This window comes from Hoplias malabaricus, chromosome 17, assembly GCF_029633855.1.
Source record: "Hoplias malabaricus isolate fHopMal1 chromosome 17, fHopMal1.hap1, whole genome shotgun sequence".
NCBI lineage: Eukaryota > Metazoa > Chordata > Actinopteri > Characiformes > Erythrinidae > Hoplias > Hoplias malabaricus.
Genome location: NC_089816.1, coordinates 17,239,850 through 17,261,089, shown reverse-complemented (window position 1 = coordinate 17,261,089; position 21,240 = coordinate 17,239,850). Strand labels below are relative to the sequence as shown.

The following is a 21,240-nucleotide window of genomic DNA, read 5'->3' as shown; positions in this document are numbered from 1 at the left end:
ATGCCCTCGCCACACTACAGGACTGCTTTGCGCAAACACAGTGGGAAGTCTTCCACCATGAAGACCTACATTAGATACTGCATGGATACGATCACTGTGAAAAAAACAATTTGGGTATATCTAAACCAAAAACCATGGATGACTAACCATGACTGCATGCTCCAGTCCATCACCAAATACAAAAGCTGTGCTACGACATCCGGTGACTCAGATGTGGCACTGGTGGAGGAACTGAACTGCTTCTATACCCGCTTTGAGTCCCAGGCACAGTTCTTATCTACAACACCACCCTCCCACTACAACCCATTTCTGTCTCTGGTCCCCCCCCCCCACACACACTCATTCTTGCAGCTGAGGATGTGAGACGGGTGCTTTGTGCTGTGAACCCCAGGAAGGCTACAGGCCTGGATGGTGTACCAGGGAAGGTGCTTAAGGCATGTGCTGACCAGCTAGCACAATATCAGCACCAGCTTCACCAATATCTTCAACCTGTCACTGAAGCAAGCCATCATCCCAGCCTGCTTGAAATCAGCCACCATTATCCCAGTCCCCAAAAAATCACCCACGACCAGTCTCAATGACTTTCGGCCAGTAGCACTCACTCCAGTCATCACCAAGTGCTTTGAGAAACCCCTATTCTAGACCCGCATCAGTTTGCATATCGGACTAACAGATCTACACAGGATGCAATAGCCATCGCTCTCCATTCAGCGCTGAGTCACCTGGAGAAACGAGGGAGCTATGTCAGGATGCTCTTCATTGACTACAGGTCTGCCTTTAATACAATAATCCCAGACTTTTTGATCCCCAAGTTAGTCAATCTGGGGCTTCCACCATTAACCTTCTACTGGATCAAAGACTTTCTGATCAACCGACCCCAGCAGGTGAAACTGGGTTGTCACTTCTCCTCTGTCCGTACCCTCAGCACCGGCTCCCCCCAAAGATGTGTGTTGAGCCGTAACAGAATGATGTGTGTGTTGGAATTAATATATGTGAAGGGAATAACTGTAACAGAGATGTAAATGATGAAACAAAAGGACACAAATGGAAACACAGAATGGATAATGAATAGAATGTATATAATATGGTTGGGATATTTACAATGAAACCAAACACCAGTGAACTTCAGGATGGCCTTAAGCCGACAAAAACAACAAACAAACACCCCTCCTAACTGACCCACAAACAACTCTAACTTACCTAAGTGTAAACAAAAGAAAACAAAAGACAACACCTTACCTTACTCCCTATCTATCCACAAAAACACACACAAAACCCACTCCCAAAACAAACGGCAGCCAACCCTACTCTGGTGAAATATATACACAGAGTTTACAATATTTTACAAAAGATAGATCTAGCGTCAGTAATCAAAAAGGGGCAAAAACAAACTCGTAGTCGAAGTAGGAATGGATCAAAGTCAAAACCAGGCAAACAGAATTCAATATACAAAACACAAATCATGGAGCACAAAACAAAGCTCTCTAACAGCGTACACAGAGACGTATTTATGATTCCCGCCAAGATGACGTAGACGAAATGGTGACAGACACAACACATGGACTGGATGGTGGACCGGACTCAGGACGACGCACAAACACACGAACTGGAAACTGGAATGAACTCTAGACGGGTGAACAAACATGGACTGGAACAGATTGCAGAACCTATAAATTTACAGAGATAGTGAGAGAGAGAGTGAAAACACACACATACACAGCGCAGCGTAACAAGGGCCAGGAACATTCTGAAGGATAACACCCATCCTGGCTTGCACCTCCTTAACCTGTAGCCTTCTGGTAGGCGCTACAGGTCCATACCGGCCAAAACAAACAGACTCAGGGACAGCTTCTTTCCCAAAGCCATCATGTTGCTAAATGGGAATCTGCACTAACGGACATTTACAGTGTCTCATCTGTTTTGTCTGTCCTAATTTTCTATTGTGTACTTATATGTTGAGTTCTTGTCTGTGCACGATAGCGTTTTTTTTTTACACAGTAGTTTTTATTAGTTAGTCGTAACTATTTAAATATTGCACTATGGGCACTTTTTAAGGAGCAGCTTCCAATTTCGTTGTATTATGTATACTGTGTATGCTGTGTATAATGACAATAAAGGCTTTCTATTCTAAATAACACAACTTTAATAATAATAATAACTGGAAAATAAATAATAAGATGAACAAATTGTGCTGTCAACGACCAGGCTACTTCTCCATTTCTGAAAGCCCCAACATAGGATATCAGGATTCGTGAATGTTAAGGAAAAGAAAGGTAAGTGTTATTTTAATTTTAACTTTGCATAGTGCTTTACCACATGATGCATACATCTGCTGCAACATTGTACTAGTGTTGGAGCTACTTTTGAAAACTAGTTGATTGTTGACTTGATTTAAATGTGTACTTAATTTCACATTTTATAAAATACATAGAGTATTGTAAGAAAAGTCATTCTGGTGGCCTTTAGCCAATACTTAAATAAATGTAGTTGAATGATTTTTGTCGAGTTTTTGTATTCATGTGGTGTTTTATTGAGTTTTGGTAACATAAATAATATAAGTGTTGTTTCAACATAAATTCCTGACTAACCTGAACTCAATATATTACATTAAATACTAAAAAGCAAAAGTCATTTACTGGCGACTCATTTGTACTGGACAATGCCATTTTCTCATTCATTTGCTTTCTCCCGCCCACTCAGAGAAGATGTATTTTATCAGAGAAGGTTGCTTCAGTTTGCTCCCCACACACCTTATGGCGGATAAGGCACAAAAAAAGCTACGAGGGTGAGGGTTATAACCATTTTCATGACCTAAAGTGGTTTATTTTATTGGTGTGTTTAGGTTTGCCAGTTTTTCTGTTGTGTTGATGGTCTGTGTTTGGTGGATATAGGCTGAATTAGCCAGCTAGCCGGCTAGCTTTCTTTAACTCTGTAAGAGACAGTGTTTTAACTGCTAAGAACACTTTTATAAGAACACTTTTAATTTAATTATTTACTTGCTTTAAGACTTAAGGCTCAACAAGTTAAACAGAGGGAGAGGGAATCAGAGGAGAGAAAAGTTTCTATTACTGTTTTTATGAATGTTCTTGTATCATTGTTTAAATTATTTCACACTCAATTGACTGAAATCAAGCCTTATAACTGTGACATTTATACAGTAAACATAATACATATTTTTTTACTGTTTCAAATATGTGAAAGATGTGAGATATGATCACAGTACGGAATAAAACGAATCATACTGTTGAATATATTTTGATGGTGACATTTATCAAGTTCATGTCATTCAAAGTAACTCACTGTACAAAACACATTGTTGGATCACTGTAATTTGACACAACTCAAAAATATTGTCACAAAACGTTGCGTTGATTTTTCACATTGACCCAATGAAAAATGAATTCACCGTACTCAAAATACTACGTTGGATCAATGTACTTTTACCAGAAGTCGAAACAACTCAAAAAGACTGTCGCAAAACATTGCGTTGATTTTTTTACATTGACACAATGCTCTGAAAAACAAATTCACCGTACTCAAAATACTTCATTGGATCAATGTAATTTTACCAGAAGTTGACACAACTCAAAATGACTGTCGCAAAACGTTGCGTTGATTTTTTTTTTTGTTGACCAAATATTTTATTTTTAAGAGTGTACTAAATGTAAAATTACATTCTCTCATTTAAAGAATGCATTATTTACGGTCACAAATTAAAGCCTCCTTCTTTATAATGGTTATTAAATTATACATTTTGAGTAAATTAAAACAACATCAATTTCGCTGAATCTTTAAGATCTTATGCTTTGTCGGGGGGGTCTCCTGTGACAAGTGTGTAAGGCCTAAAATACACTCTTGAAAAAGAGAGAAATGGCAGGACTTTGATTTGTGACGTACTGATAAAAGCCACGTTGATTTGGTCTAAAATGGAAAATAATAGTTATTTGGGGAAATAAAAAATATACATGTATAAAAAATATTGATGTATAGTGCTGTACAGGGGTTTTGAGCTCCTGAGATTGAGATTGAGAATTTTTTTAGCATTGATGAGCATGAGAATGTCAACCAACAGAGTCACTCACCTAACGCCTCATGAAATGTTAACTGGTTGACCAATGCCAGTAACATATTTGAAGGGACCCACCTGTGGCCCCAACCTTGAACAGTTGCAAAAAGAACTACAAGAGTATGTCAAATGAAGAAGAAGAAAAAAAAAAAACTGAAAAAAACACTCCCATCAGCTACATCCAAACAAAGCACAGACACAGGAGCAGAAGCAAGGGACAAAACAACGCCAGCACCAGACGTCATCGAGCCAGGTCCAAGTAGAGTACAAAGACCAGTAATTAGGAGCGTCACTAGAGCTACACCACCATCAGCTGACGACTCTGACTGATTGATGTTGAGTCTAGGCAACGGCTGGCAAACAGTCATCCAGACTCATTTTTATTTTTATTTTTTTAGCTCAGTTTGAGGTGTGAGCCAAGTGCTGCCTCTGCTGCAGTAACAAAATAACAGAACAACTAATTAACTCTGACTGTATAATTTGACATTATGCCTGGTTGGCATGATTATCAGTCTGTCTACAGGTATGTCTTATACAAATTATGACCCACAAGGTAACTTGAATGATACACATGTTTTCACACCACTAAACACATCCACACAGGTCAGAATAAATGACACAGGTCCAGTTCTAATTTCACCCGAACGTGAGAAGCGAGCAGTAGTCTTAGCTATAGAATATTCTGCAGTAAAGCAGACTTGGAATACATCAGAAGGATTAGTTTGTGAATGCTACTGTCCATAAATAGTCAGCAGGTTTGTATGGGGACATTAAGTTTTTCACCAGGGGAATACAATGTACTTAATGCTTACATAAGACAGGTATATTTAACTGTACTCAAATTCCAAATTGTGTTAATCAAGCTTCAACAAAACCAAGACAACAGTTTCATAAGATACGTTGTGCCTTGGCACTAATAATGGTACATCACCTAAATCAGTCCAAGATAAAGTAAGATTATTTTGTGAAATATCAGAATTTAGGAGCTAATAATACAATTACAGACATAAAGGGCAAGTTCCACTCAACTGGAACTCAAAAGAACTCACAATGTTCAAGCGGTGGGATTTTCACTGTTAGTGCACATTGTGATTTGTTGATGTGCTATGAAAGTATACACCTTAATCATTCACACAGAGTAGTCATACACAAATGGGAAGCCCTAGAATGGTACGTGTTAATGGGAACTATTGATTCAGAGACTAACAATGGCCAAAAGGATAAAGGTGAGGTAGTTACAATGTACGCTACTCAGAACATGTTGTATAAATATTTGCAATTCACAGCCCATACGAATGTTGACAATGATTGCATAGCATGTTACTCTAAAAAAGGGGTCCCAACAATTGTTCCATTGGGAGGTTTAGCTGAATGTGTAAATAAGTCTACAGTATGCCCATTAATCTGCTTGTTGTGGAGATGCAGAAGAAGATTAAATAGTACCGGTTGGGATCTGGACAGTAATACAAAGTTATTGAACATTGACTTGGGTGAGGGTACAGTACCAGTGGCTGATATATTTTGGGTTTGTGATGATGGTAAACAAATAGCTCAATCTTTAGCTCCTACCTGGAAAGGATGTTGTGCTCCAGTTACTTTATCAGGTCAGGTTGCACTATTACCTGTACACATACCAACGGCTCGGAACAAGCGAGATGTATCATCTTGGCTTGCAGGTAAAGACACTATATTTTCGAAACCTACTTTAACATATTCTGGAGTACCAATTGACGTACCAGTCTCACTCTAGTATTGACAATTGGGTAGCCTTTTTTCCATGGCATCAGACTTATAAAAATGCCCATTGGATTAATTATATTTGGTACAACCAGAAAAGATTTATTAATATCACTATAGGTGCTTTGGCTTCTTTAGGCCAGCAGATAGATGCAACTTCTAAAATGGTGGTACAAAATAGGTTTGCTATTGATTCTATGAGAGCTCCAGATGATGGTGTTTGTGTTCTGTTTGGAGAAGAGTGTTGTACTTACATTCCTATGAACACTGCTGAAGATGGTAATTTCACTCAATTTATGACACAATTAAAGGAATTGAGAGATGAACATGTGACCAACACAAAGGGAGGAGTCCCTGGAGAGGGATGGTTGTCTTGGCTATTTTCAGGCCAATGGAAAGCGGAGTTGATTAGAATGGGTATGTTTTTGCTTTTGTTTCTTCTTATATTGTTTTTATTGGGAAGTTGTGTTATACCATTTATTCGCAGTATGGAGGGAAAGATTATGTCTGGACTCACAGGACAGTATCCCGTACTTCAGCTTGTACAATCCAGTGGATCTTCTCAAACTATTCGTGTGACATGTCATGTCCGACACCAACTCGGATCGTCAAGTTATCTGACTGAGGTGAAGTGCTAGAAACCTCTCCCTATAGTCAGCAAAGTGCCTATCTACGTGATGTAAAATCACAATAGGTGGAAGACAACATCTTCAGGAGCAAACAGCTTCGTTGCATGTTTTATGTTATCCATGTATTTACTCATATGTTATTCTTTTTTTTATTATTTGCTGTAATCAATTATCCATATATTCATTTGTATTTACTCATGAGAAAATGCAGTTGCACATGCCATTCTTGTTTATTAGGAACAAGGATAGTTAAGCTTGCTAAATATTTACATATACATTGCTCCCAGATAGACTCTGTATTGTATGGTAGTCAATATTAGGATGTAATTTGACCTATTGGGTATTGGCTGATTAGCCCCAAAGACTGTGAAAGGGTGTGAAGACAGGGCTATAAGGCCTGAGCAGTCGTGAAATGCCCATATAATGGGTGAAATGAGGGCCTGATGATTCAGTATTATGGACCTATTACCCAAAGGAGGGTTTGTGCTTGACTGATGAGCATGGTCTATGTATATAAGCTGTGCAAGCCTCCACTTTTGACTGACTCTTAAAGTCACCCAGGACAGTTTGTCCAAGGACAGTCGACATTTTTAAAAAGTTGTTATAGCCGTCCGTGCTGGGACGTGTTTTATTAAGGGTACCTGCCTAGTATTCTATCATACAATAGTATGACCTGTCTGGGGAGGAATGATGATATATTATGGTATGTTTTACTTAGTTTATTTTTAGTTCAATACTCTGTATTATTTAGACACATATATCCAGCTATTATACACAGTATATACTAACAACTATATAAATGCATATATGCACCTTTATTTACACTTATAAGAAGATGCAGTGGTTCACGACTAGTAGTCGTGAAAGGGGGGAAGGATGGAGAATTCACTTATTCATAGATCAGGCATGGGACATTTCCCCAGAGGCAAAAATATACAGATATGTGACTGCAATAAACAAATAATATAGAAGACATGTGACTGTAATAAACAAATAATATAAAGACATGAGAATTATTTTAAACAAATGAGTTTTATGGCAATGAATATTAAAATGGTTAAGGGGCTACTTGAGTTAAAACTAAGGCCTGAACTCTGTGGGACAAAAGGCAAATGGTAGCATGAGAGTGTTTGGTACAGCAAGATAAGACATCCTTAGAAGATAAGGATACCTTTTTAATTGGGCTTCTATGATACACTGCATACCTAGAAGATGAGGGTATCATTTTAATTGGGGTTCTATGGAATGCAACCTAATAGGAGGGGCAAGATGATCTCACCCCAAAAAGTGTATGTAAACTGTGGTTTTCAGTATCTCATTGTGAATGATTCTGCAGGAGGCCTTCTGTGATTGCTCTTCAATGCCTTAAGAAAATAAAGAACCTGCTGATCTTCGAAGAGGTCGTCTTCGTCTTTCAAGTATTTTTTTAAGAACTAGAAACTTTTATTAGAACTTATTCTTTCAAGTATTACAGTTAGATTAGAAATAAGATTAACACGTCGTGGTAACGACAAAACCCAGTGATCTTCATCAGGAAGCTCTTCCAGAATGTAGTACATTCTGTAAAAAAGAGAATCTATCAAATCTATACACAAGTGTTGCACAATAATTAATATTATAATGCAATTTTAAGAAGTCATCTAATTAAAATGTAATTTCCACTGCACAGTAACCCACTCAGATATGGCAAAATTAATGTATGTTTTTATTCAAACTGATTGGTGAAATATTAATAATGGAATCACATTGTAATTGCACATTTATTTGGCATTTTTTTATTTATTTGGCATATTTGGCATGATTTGATCAGTCATTGTCTAACCCTCCATCAGCATTCAGTCTCTGACTGCAGGACTGCTATCCAATAAATATTTTAGTTTACCATGAAAATAGTAGGTTAGCACACACAGTGACTTTTTTAAATATAATGTTTTAGGCATCTTAGAATTTAATTTTTGAATTTTAAAAACATTTTAAGACATGGTATCTTTTTTAAGTTCTTGTTTAAAGAAATTTTAAGGCTCAGCTGGAACCTTAATTTCATTAAATTTACTCACATACAGGTGCTGGTCATAAAATTAGAATATCATGAAAAGGTTGATTTATTTCAGTAGTTACATTCAAAAAGTGAAACTTGTATATTATACTCATTCATTCATACAGATATATTTCCAGTGTTTATTTCTTTTAATTTGATGATTATAACTGACAACTAATGAAAACCCCAAATTCAGTATCTTAGAAAATTTGAATATCATTTAAGGGCAATACAAAAAAAAGAATTTTTAGAAACGCTGGCTAACTGAAAAGTATGAACATCAAAAGTATGAGCATGTACAGTACTCAATACTTAATAGAGTCGATCATTCTGTGGCACTGCTCAGGTGTTATATGAGAACCCAGGTTGCTCTGATAGTTGCCTTCTGCTCTTCTGCATTGTTGGGTCTGGCATATTGCATCTTCCTCTTCACAATACCCCATAGATTTTCTGTGGGGTTAAGGTCATACGAGTTTACTGGCAAATTAAGAACAGGGATACCATGGTCCATAAATCAGGTACTGGTAGCTTTGTCACTGTGTGCAGGTGCCAAGTCCTGTTGGAAAATGAAGTCTGTATCTCCATAAAGTTGGTCAGCAGCAGGAAGCATGAAGAACCATTGTAGATGGCTGCTTTGACCTTGAACCTTAGTGGACCAACACCAGCAGATTACATGGCACCTGGTATAGGAAGTCAAAACTTTTTAACAGTTAAAATCATATCAAGCAAAAATAGTAATAATTTTTAAAATTATAAAATCAATTGCCAATTGCTAACAGGATGTTATTAAAAAGAGGTATGTAACTTTGTAAACTTGCCCCTAATTGTTTGGGGAAAAGTTATGTATATCTTTGTACTATTCAACTTAATATTTTTATAGGCTTAATGTTGTACCATTGCAAATTCCTCATAATGCTTACGTTCAGTGGTCTTAATGTTTTGAAAACATTCTGAACACATGATGTAAGATATTACATGAAAAGTATATTAATTTTGGGATCTGGGACACTTATTTTTATGAAAGACACGCTTCTTGAATTTATAGCTGTCTGGAAACATTCCCCAAATCTGGCTACCTTGTGGACTGCGTCAATACGTAGAGACACATCCAACAAAGGAGCAGAATGCCACATATTTGGGAAATTCATTGAAATCATCAATAAAAAATACATTTGTGTTTAGACTTCTCCTACACACTAACTTTAAAAGGAAAACTTTTGTCTGGCGTTATTTCTGTCACTGTAGCTTGAAACTTACAAAGCAAAGTTCAGAAAAAAGAGGAACTTAGCCTAATTTGCTATATAACAGCTACAAGCAATCATTGTCCAATAGATCCACCAGCTGTGTAAGTTGTCATACAGTGAAACTAGATTAGGTGTTGCAGCTTTACTAGGTTAAAAACTGACTGCTTTACTTCAGTCTGTATGATGGTGTAACGATAAGTCTAGTTATACCCCAAATACACTACTTCAGCTATAAATTTGCTCAGCAAAGATGGCGGTTGGGTGCAAAGCATCAGGAGTGATTAGTTTTGTTTAGAAATGTGGGCTGTTTTTCATTAGTAATGAAAAATTAGATAAAAAGGTGTCTTACACTATAAATTGTAATATGTGCTACTGTGCTCTCTGTGGTTTTTGGTTATGAAATAAGCTTGTTTGTGTGTAAACAGACCGTTAGCTTTAAGCTAAGACTGTTGAATATACTGTAGTTTTACTAGATATATTTTACAGACTGTCAATGGGGCTTTACGTGTGTTTTTCTTTTATTCTGTCCACTTGCTCTTTAATAGCTGTTGAACGGTCTTTTTACTCAGTGCAGTGTTGTCGCCATCTGCTGCTGACCTTAATGAAATGCGGCTCAGGTCTAAGACTGTATGAATATACTGTAATTTTCGATTTAGGAAATTATGTATGAAAACAGTTAAGCACTTATTTTACTATCGATATAACTGATTTATACTAGTAACCTTCTGTATTTTTTATGTGACAAACGGTCACATTGAAACATCTACATATAAGTAAGTGCTGTCTGAATCCAAGTGAGCCATTTCAGGCACACCCTAGAGAATACACAAATGAAGTAAATGTGCTGATCACGCTCAAAACTACCAGAAGCAAATTTTATTTAGTCACAATTTGCTTTAATTAAAGGTACATTTAAGATATTTAAGTACTGAAATGGTACTGGCTGTACAGCAGAGCCCTTGTTCAGCTGGTAAACCTTCTTTAGTTTGGGGTAAATAACTTAATCCCCACAATACATAGTCCATTGTGTTCAGTTTCATGTTTTATCATATTACCTGTCAATGTAGCTGAACCTGTGCTCACCATTGCTGAGAGGGTTTATAATTATTTTAGTTATCTCAGCTTATATTGATCTCAGCTTATTTTCCTCTACAGGGTGGGAAACTTGATGGTCTCCCACCAATTCATAAACCATGCGTGAATCCTCACGTGGCATCTGGCCAGCCCAGAAAACTGGTAAGTCTTCCAATAATTCATGCTGTGGTGAAGAGTTACTGAAGAGTACTGAATGAGGTTGACAGTTACTGCATTACTGTATAATAGACACTTTTTCTCATTTGCTTCTCACGGAACCACACAGCCTTATTGTGTTATATTATAATTTGTCTATTTCCGTGTCACAACTGAAGTTGATCTATTTGTCCTACGAAACACAGCTACACATAGCTACATTACCTGTCCACTGGTTTGTACATGAAGCTGGATCTGTGCTAACCATTGTTGAGAGGCTTAAACATTTAGTTATCTATATTGATCTCAGCTTATTTACCTCTACAGGGTAGAGGTCCCTGTCCCTGCAGCAGGCATCTGGCAACCCGTTTGGCTGTTTCTGTACCCGTTTGGAAGCTGTTTTGATCGCTCGGGTTTTCCTGTTTACTCGTTTCCACTGTTATTTCTATATTTATATCTGTTTTTATAACCTACTAACCATCCATAGATCTATCTTTTAGATTGTCTCCGCAGGAATATTCATTACAGAGGCACTTAAACTGCCACCGGACCCTGGAGTAACGTTCCTTGTGTAAGTTACTAAAATCAACTAAAAACGGTAAGTACCTGCAATTCCATGGCTACTACTGGCTGTTTTGTCTGCTCAGAGTGTGGCATGTTTAGTTTAACCCCCTTTTCCACCTCTAGCGATAATGATAGTGGTTGTGTTTGTAGTAAGTGTCAGCTAGTTAGCTCTCTGGTGGATAAAGTGGACCAGTTAGAAGTGCGCATCCGGAGCTTATTATTGTTAAGGGATAAACAGCGAGATTCAGTGTTAGCAACTCCGGGTGCCTTAGGGAGACTTAGCACCCCCACGACTCCGGCGTTAGAGCCCTCACAGCGGGGCGAATGGGTGACGTCTCGGCGTCATAGCCGGAAAGCTAAGGCTGATGCTAACGCTGAGGCCAAAGCTAGCCCACCGGGACACCACGCTCCTCCGATTCGCGTGTCAAAAAGGTTTGCCCTGCTCAGCGAAGCACCCGCTGAGGAGCCTGTTAAGAGTGCTCTGGTTATAGGAGACTCTATTGTTCGACACGTGAAATTAGCTACTCCTTTAGGGGCGCTGGCAGTAACAGTTAGCTGTTTATCGGGAGCCAGAGCGCCGGATATTAGTGGCAACCTTAGACTGTTAGCTAGTAGGAGCTATTCGAGGGTAGTCATTCATGTAGGGGCCAATGATATTCGTCTGCGGCAGTCTGAGGTAACTAAGGGTAATATTACAGAGGTGATTAAACTGGCCCAGACGATGTCCGATGCCGTAATCTGCTCTGGCCCCATACCAATGCGGCGTGGCGACGAAGCTTACAGCAGACTTTCGGCGTTAAACTGCTGGATGTCCAAGTGGTGTTCCGAAAATCAAGTGGGCTTCATAGACAATTGGTTACGTTTTGAGGGCAAGCCTGGTCTTATAGGTAGGGATGGTATCCACCGCACGCGGGAGGGTGCTGCCTTACTTTCTTGCAGCATAGCACATAGTCTTTTAGTTAGTCAGCAGAGTACTGTAGATAGCTGCTGACAATCCAGAGCCGGGACCAGGCCGCAGACAGACAGGCTAAACCGACCGTCTGCGAACTGTCTTGAGGCGTCACCCAGGTTCAACTGTATTGAGACTGTGTCTTTCCCCCGAACTAAATGTAAAAGTAGAAAAACAAAATCAGCCTGTTTCAGCAACCTAATCAATATTAAATCATACACAACACCTAGCAGCAACACCTCAGAACTAAAATTCGGGTTACTCAACATAAGATCACTAAACTCAAAAGCACTCATCGTAAATGATATTATAAGTGATCATAAATTCAATGTTTTCTGTCTCACGGAAACGTGGGTTAGACCAAATGAATATTTAGCACTAAATGAAGCCACCCCCCTAGGCTATAATTATGTACATAGCCCAAGAATATCAGGCAAAGGAGGTGGACTATGAGTAATTTACCAAAATACCCTAGAAATTAGTCTTAAACAATGTGACACCTTCTCTTCTTTTGAGGTTCTCTCCACTATTATTACAAATCCGGTCACAAAAAAGGACGCATTTTTATTATGCAACATTTACAGACCACCAGGGCCTTAGAATTTCTGAAAGAATTCAGCATTTTTGCTACAAACCTAGCGGTGTGCAATCATAAAGTTATAATTGTTGGAGATTTCAATATCCATTTTGAGAAGGAAAGTGACCCACTAAAAAAGGCATTTACCTCAATCTTAGACTCTATTGGTATTACTCAAAATGTAACAGGGCCTACACACTACTGCAGCCACACTTTAGACTTAGTTCTGACACTAGGTCTTAACATTGACAAAATTAATATCTTACCGCAATCCTCAGCAATCTCCGATCATTACTTAATTTCATATGAGCTACGTTTTATCCATAATATATGTAAGAACCCTCGCTATTCTACAAGGCGTATAATAAAACCATCTACCGCCCTACAATTTATAGAAAACCTACCAGAACTATCGACCCCAGTTCCAACTCCATCAGACCCAATAGACCTAGATGTACTAACTGATTACCTAGAAAATACCTGTCGATCTACTTTAGAAAAGGTAGCACCACTTAAACATAAAAGTATAAGACAGAAAAAGCTCGCACCATGGTATAATGATAAGACCCGTACTTTAAAACAAACATTACGAAAACTAGAGCGGAAATGGCGATCAACCAAGCTTGAAGTGTTCCATTCTGCCTGGAAGGACAGCCTTATAGAGTATAGAAATGCCCTCACTAAAGCTCGCTCAGCATATCTGGCCTCGCTGATCTCCCATAATAAAAATAATCCGAGAGCACTGTTTAGTGTGTTTTCTAGAATTACAAAAAATGAAGCAGGTTCTGAACAACTAATTCCAGCAACTCTCACCAGTAAAGATTTTATGGACTTTTTTAATAATAAAATTGAGAATATTAGACAACAAACTCTAGCCACAGGATCAAATCCATCCTGGCTGCCACCTGATGTGAATGAAATAAAACATAATATAACTGTAAAAGAAAGACTTGAAACCTTTTACCCACTCCCACAATTAGAACTAGAGAAGATTATCACCTCCGCAAACTGTACAACTTGCACACTTGATGCAATTCCCACAAAGTTGCTCAAAGAAGTACTACCAGCTATTATTGATCCTCTTTTAACTATAGTAAACTCATCGCTTAGTCTGGGCCATGTACCCAAAGCTTTTAAACTAGCAGTTATTAAACCTATGATCAAGAAACCAAATCTTGATGCTAGTACACTGTCTAATTACAGGCCTATTTCTAATTTGCCATTTCTGTCTAAGATCTTAGAAAAAGCTGTGGCCCAACAACTTAGTTCATATCTACATAAGAATCATATATATGAAAAATTCCAATCAGGATTCAGGCAACATCATAGTACAGAGACAGCTCTAGTCAAGATAACAAATGATCTTCTTCTTGCCTCTGATCAAGGCCACGTATCCCTGTTGGTGCTTCTTGACCTAAGCGCAGCCTTCGATACAATAGACCACAATATTCTCATAGAAAGGTTAGAAAACATGGTTGGAATCACAGGGACAGCCCTATTATGGTTCAAATCTTACTTAACGGAACGTTATCAATTCGTAAAAGTAAACAATCTAAATTCAAATTATTCTAAAGTAAGATTTGGAATTCCACAAGGCTCTATTTTAGGACCATTATTATTTACATTATACATGTTACCGCTAGGCACAGTTATAAGAAACCATGACATTAAATTTCACTGTTACGCAGACGACACACAATTGTATATTTCAGCCAAGCCCGATGACAAACACAGATTAAAGAAAATAGAGGACTGTGTAAAAGATGTGAAAGGCTGGATGTTGCGTAACTTCCTCCTTCTAAACAGCAACAAAACAGAGGTCCTGCTTTTGGGTCCAAAAGTGGCAAGAAATAAATTATCAGATTTAATTTTAAATCTAGCTGACTTTCCAGTTAAACCTGGTTCAGCAGCAAAAAATCTTGGTGTCATAATTGACCCGGATTTATCATTTGATCAACACATAGGTAGTATCACTAGGACAGCTTTTTTACATCTTCGCAATATTGCTAAGATTAGAAATGCCTTATCCCCTCAGGACGCAGAAACATTAGTACATGCCTTTATTACTTCAAGGCTTGACTACTGTAACGCACTACTGTCAGGATGCACCGGCAGCAATTTAAGAAAACATCAACTAGTTCAAAATGCTCACTAAAACTAGAAAATTTGAACATATCAGCCCAGTTTTATCATCACTTCATTGGCTGCCTGTTAAATTCCGCATTGACTACAAAATTTTGTTATTAACATATAAAGCTCTACATGGGCTTGCTCCTGAATATCTTCAAGATACAATTTCCTATTATGAGCCTCCACGTTCACTCAGATCACAGAATACTGGATTTTTAATTGTTCCCAGAATTCAGAAGGCCTCAGCTGGGGGAAGAGCCTTTTCTTATAAAGCCCCCAGACTCTGGAATGATCTTCCAGAAAATGTTCGGGACTCAGACACAGTCGCAATCTTCAAATCTAGGCTAAAAACACATTTGTTTAGTTCATCTTTTGGTAGCTAATACTCCCCCATAGATAAAGGCGGCAGATCCGGGGGGTCCATGGACACAGGGAATTATAGTAAACTGAGACGCTGGTGCTGTCGTCCCGCCGCTTCTCGCGATCACTCAGGTTTGTTGACGGTGGAGCGGAGGGATGCCAGTGTTTCAGGATGCTCCCGTGTCTGTGTGTCCTCCTGGTTCTCTCCTTTTAGTTGAAGCTGTCATAGTCATATCTGCCGGAGTCATTAGCCACACTCTGGAAATTTTCATATTTTCTACTTTACAAACACAAAACAGTTCAAAACTAATTCCATCCCTTTACATCTTTCCGAGTAAACAACTGCCCACCTGTCTGTCTGGACACTGATGGATGACTGTCGAGACCCTCCTCCACGCTTCAGACCAGCTGCCCACGCTCCAGCAACGACCAAGTGCCTCGAAGCTGTTCCTACACTGAAGTTCTTATGGACTACTAACTATCATCACCAGTAGATTGACCAGAGGAGGATGGGTCACCCCTTGTGAGCCTTGGTTCCTCCCAAGGTTTCTTCCTCAGCTGGGGGAGTTTTTCCTTGCCACTGTCGCCCCTGGCTTGCTCACTTGAGGGTTTTACATTTGTTTTTACATTTCATGTCAAATCTTTGTCTTACTGGAATTCTGTGAAGCTGCTTTGTGACAACATCAGTTGTGAAAAGCGCTATATAAATAAATTTGATTTGATTTGATTTAGGGAACCTTGATGTTCTCCCACCAATTCATAAACCACGTGTAAATCCTCACGTGGCATCTGGCCAGTCCAGAAATCCGGAAAGTCTTCCAATAATTCATGCAGTGATGAAGCCACTGAAGAGTACTGAATGAGGTTGACAGCTACTGCATTACTATATAATAGATACTTTTTCTCATTCGCTTCTCACAGAACCACACAGTTTTATTGGTTTGCAGAGGGCTGTTATATTTATATTAGTCTATTTCTGTGTCACTACTGAAGTTGATGGATTTGATTAGTTTAATTTAAAAAAATTTATTCTTATGAATACATATTGCACTGGGTTCAGTCTCTCAGTGTATGGCCTCATTACCTGTCTATTGTTTTGTATAAGAAGCTGAATCTGTGCTAACCATGGTCCTTGATTGGCGTCAACAATTTTGCCGCTTTATTTGAGTTCAGTGTGTGATTAAGAGTGTGTGAGAGGGTTATATTAATTTCAGTTATCTCAGCTTGTACTGATCACTTTTTTTTTCCCTCCACAGGATGGGAAGTTTGAGGTCTCCCCTCAACTTAAAAATCCTCAAGCTGAGATCACCTGTGCTGGACCAACCGGGCCAGGAAACAGGTAAAACTTTCATTGATTGGTGCATTGGTAAAGCCCATTGTCTATGGGGATAAGACAGACTTAACAAAATATTCTCTGGCATTATTCCTCAACACTTTCATGTGTATCCTGTTTATATAAACAAAAGTACTAAACAAGACTGACATAAGCTACAATACGTAGCTACTGTATCATAGATAAATGGTTGTATTTGCTGACATAATTATGTGCAGGACATAATATTTTATTTTGGCTACTTGTGTGCCATTGGGACAGAGTGAGAGAGCTCTGGAGACCAATCCTCCAGTCTGTTAGACAGCATATTTCGAAACTATATTACATTCAGTTTGGCACATATTACATTTAAAGTACAACATGGTTTCATAAAGAATAGATTTACTTTGAATCAAGCAAGATGACTTACAAATACAAAGTAACATTCATAATTGTGATGTGATGATGAGTGTTGATGAAATAGCAGGCTAGATATGTGACTCATATGTGACCATGGGCACTCGTTCATCATTTCTGTTTGTGTAGAACCATGGAAGAGACAAACTTCCAGAAATAAATGGAAAGCCTCAGCCTGCTAACCTTGCTAAGCCCAAGGTTCATGACAAGGGTTTCCCTCACATCAATGAAAAAAGCCAGTTCAGCAGCTATATGATGATACCTAAACAACACAATCCTGTAAGTAATCTAGCTCCTAGCTACATTTACACTTGATCTGCAATTATTTATGAAAGATTTTAGTATAATGCTAACATTTCCATGTAGTAGTTTTTTGTTAGCCAACACTGGATATTTTGTCCAATTAATGTGCACTGTCTGTGTTATATTAATAATAAGGAGACACGGCCAATCCACCAGAAACAACCAGAGTGTGGTGTCTCAAAAAGCACGCCCCTTAAGTAGGAAGGCCCCAGGCACCGTGAGAGCTGTGTGCTCCCCATGGCTCCAATAGGTTAAAAAAATGGTCTTGGACCATGGTCTGTATTTAGGAAGCATTTCAGAGTAGGAAAGCTAATCTTTACATTTTCTCTCTGTGACAAGGTTATCTTGTATTAACTTGCTTAATGACTACTCACTCATGGTCTCTCTTAGTTATGCAAATTATTTTCAGTTTGTAACTTTGTTTTGTCAAATGAAATTTCTCTGAATTTTCTCTCATTATCTACGGACTCATCACAGCTACATCTATTAGGTGGAACTGAAATGGAACTGAAAAAATATATTAACCATGTTGTGTGTTTCTTCCAAATGCAATAAAGCACTTTGGAAAGAGGCTGAATGTTTTCGAGCAGAATGAGATGTTGGGGTACTCAAAGATTTGGTACATTGGACTGAAAGCCCAGGAGACTAAGGGATCTTTTGGCAAGCCCTGTAACGCTGGCTATGATGATAAGAATGGTGCCTACAAACTGGTGGGAATCTAGTTCATTACTGCATGAAAAGTAACAATACTCTTTAATTTGATGAAGGGGAGAAGATCAAGATTGCGCTTGTTGTTTTTTCAGGTCCTTCATGACCACATTGCTTACATTTCAAGTGCCTGGACCACAAAACCCAGAAGATGGTGGCAATTAAAATCATTCAAAACCTACCGAGGTCAAAACATATTACATTTACTCATATAATCTTTTGTAATCTCATATAATCTCAGTGTTAGTGTTTACCTTTATGGCTTTGTGTAATTAACTGCTCATTAGTTAATACTGTACAGAAGGTTCTTTAAATATTTATTGTACAGGAATACTGTAGACTATACACTTTCTGAAGTATTTTTCTGGGTGTGTTTAGTCATCATCAACAGGGAATGATTGAACTAAGGATGCTGCATGCCTTGCAAAGGATAGACAAGGACAATTCCTACAATATTATACACATGGAGGAATTCTTCTATTTTCGAAATCATCTTTGCTTCACATTTGAACTCATGGGGTAAGTGTCTGTGTGTGTGAACGCAGTTCTAGTGATTCCTCTTCCTGGAGAACCTACACATCCACCCCATTTCAGGAAGGTCTTGTTAATTGGCTAATTACACAATTAATCAGGAAAAACATTAAAATGTTAAGAGCAAAGGTCTTCCATGATGAGAGCTGGGAGCCACTGGACAAGCCGTCTCCTTTCGCAGCATATCCCTAATTAATGTTGCTCCTCTTTGCCTGCTCAGGCTGAACCTGAATGAGAAGCTAGAAAACAACGGCTATAAGGGCTTCAGTCCAGAAAAGGTGCGCCGTGTTGCAGAACATCTTCTAAATTCCCTTAAAATGCTGAAGAAGGAGAAGATTGTTCACTGTGACCTTAAGCCTGTGAGTACCATGACAGTCACCACACAGCAGAGCCCTGCAGAATGTATAACCATAATAAACAGCGAGTGAAGTGTGAAGTATATTCCAATTTATGCATTTGCTTCTTCATAATGATACTTTGTCCCAGCAACAAAGTTAAAAACTAAGTGCGATGAGACGTGTCTTATTTTAACGTGAAAGTTGTAACAGCCGAAAATTATCATGTTGAGGTGTTAATATGATAATATGATAATATGAGCTGATTACATCAATTTTAAATGTAAAGGGGAACGTTGTGGTGTCAAAGGATGGCAAAGGTGTTACTGTGATTGACTTTGGTTGCAGCTTTTTTGAAGATAACTGTGGTGAGTGAAACATGTTTTCTGTATATATATATATATATATATATATATATATATATATATATATATATATATATACCGTGTGTGCTAAACAACGTTTTTTTAATGTTACATATACATCTTGCTCTTTAGTCCACATTGGTATTGGAACACAGTGGTACTTCTCTCCGGAAGAAATCCTTGGTCAGCCCAGCTCCTGTGCTATTGATATGTGGGGTATGGGCTGCGTTCTGGCAGAATTGCATACAGGTTTGCCTTTCTTTCCTGGAGAGGATGATATTGACCAGCTTGCTCGTATCATGGAGGTAAAGGCACACTTTATTTTTGTACTTATATGTGTAGTAGTGAAGTCGACCTAAATAAGAAATCATCCTTTTACATTTTCCAATATTAGGGAGGTTCTCTGAGCTAGTTAAAACTGGCATTATTGGTTTATAAGTTTATTGGACAGTATGGCTCATTATCATCATGATTTTTTTTTTAGTTTAAAAAAACACGCTATTTAGCACAACATTTGTAAATAGAGTTATTTTGTCATTTGATGTGTATTTTGTTGTCATTGGGGCGTATTTCAGGTGATTGGACTGCCTCCCACTGAAGTTCTCCAGAATGATTACAGGGGGCAATTCTTCTTTGGTGAGCACTTTATGTGGGAAGGTCCAGAATTTGTCATGATCACAGGCAAGGATATGGTATTGAGTGGTCTTGTATTTTTGCAGATTCTGAGGGAAACCCTTCTAAGCTAACAAAGAGCACAGGCCGAAATCCTAGCTCTATAGATCTGGAGGATGCTTTGAAAACCAACGACGCATTCTTCTTAAATTTTATCAAAGGCTGCCTGACGTAAGTGATTAGTGAAATGTTCAATTCATACAAATCCTGTCTGCGGCTTAATGCTTCCTGTCTGGGTTAATGGAGCATTTTTTCCCCTCAACGTCTTTAGGTGGGACCCTAAAAAGCGCCTTACACCAGAGCAGGCTTTGAAGCATCCATGGATTCAGGGAGGCACCCTACCAGCTGACCCTGAATCCATTCTATAAAAAAGATGACTGGATGCCACAGAAGCACAGACATGAACCTTTCATGTAAGCTTCTCACTGATGTCATTTTAAAAGAAAAACCTGGAACAAACAATCTAACTAATACAAGCAGTTACAGGTACTTTAGCACAGAGTTCTAGTCCTTAGGAAGCATTGGGATTAATCATTTTAAAAACTCACAAACTTTGTTTATCCACATGTATTCACTATATTAATAGTAACTTAAATGTAACCTGATATAATGGTATTGAATTGACATCACAAAATCATCACGACTCAATATAATTGTACATTTGTTTTTTAAGTCTTGTTTTTTTAAATAATGTTTTTGATATTTCAGATGCTTGGACTACCACCCACTGATGTTCTCAGGCTTGCCTTCCTCAAAGAAGTCATCAATGAAAGCACTCAAGAAAAGTGCTCCGGAGCTGGTTCCTCATCTGGAAACAAGAGCATCAAAACAAAATATTCCACTACCTATTGCATTTAAATATATAATATATAAAAATATAATATAATATGTAGTTGATGTGATGGATTCATACAAAAAATAGCCAGATGATTTGATTGGCCTCTATATGTTACTGTTAGCTGAGAAGCCTCTGTTTAATGGTCCAGGGAAGTCCAGGATGGAGACCTCATGCAAACTGAAGCTGATTCGTCTCCCGCCAATAGGAGCAGTGAAGCAGAATGAAAGTTGCGTCT

General features: G+C 38.3%; 1 pseudogene; it reads left to right on the top strand.

Moving 5' to 3' along the window:
* LOC136674120 (dual specificity tyrosine-phosphorylation-regulated kinase 4-like) lies at positions 1-20,535 on the top strand (annotated as a pseudogene).
* Positions 20,536-21,240: the final 705 nt, after the last annotated feature.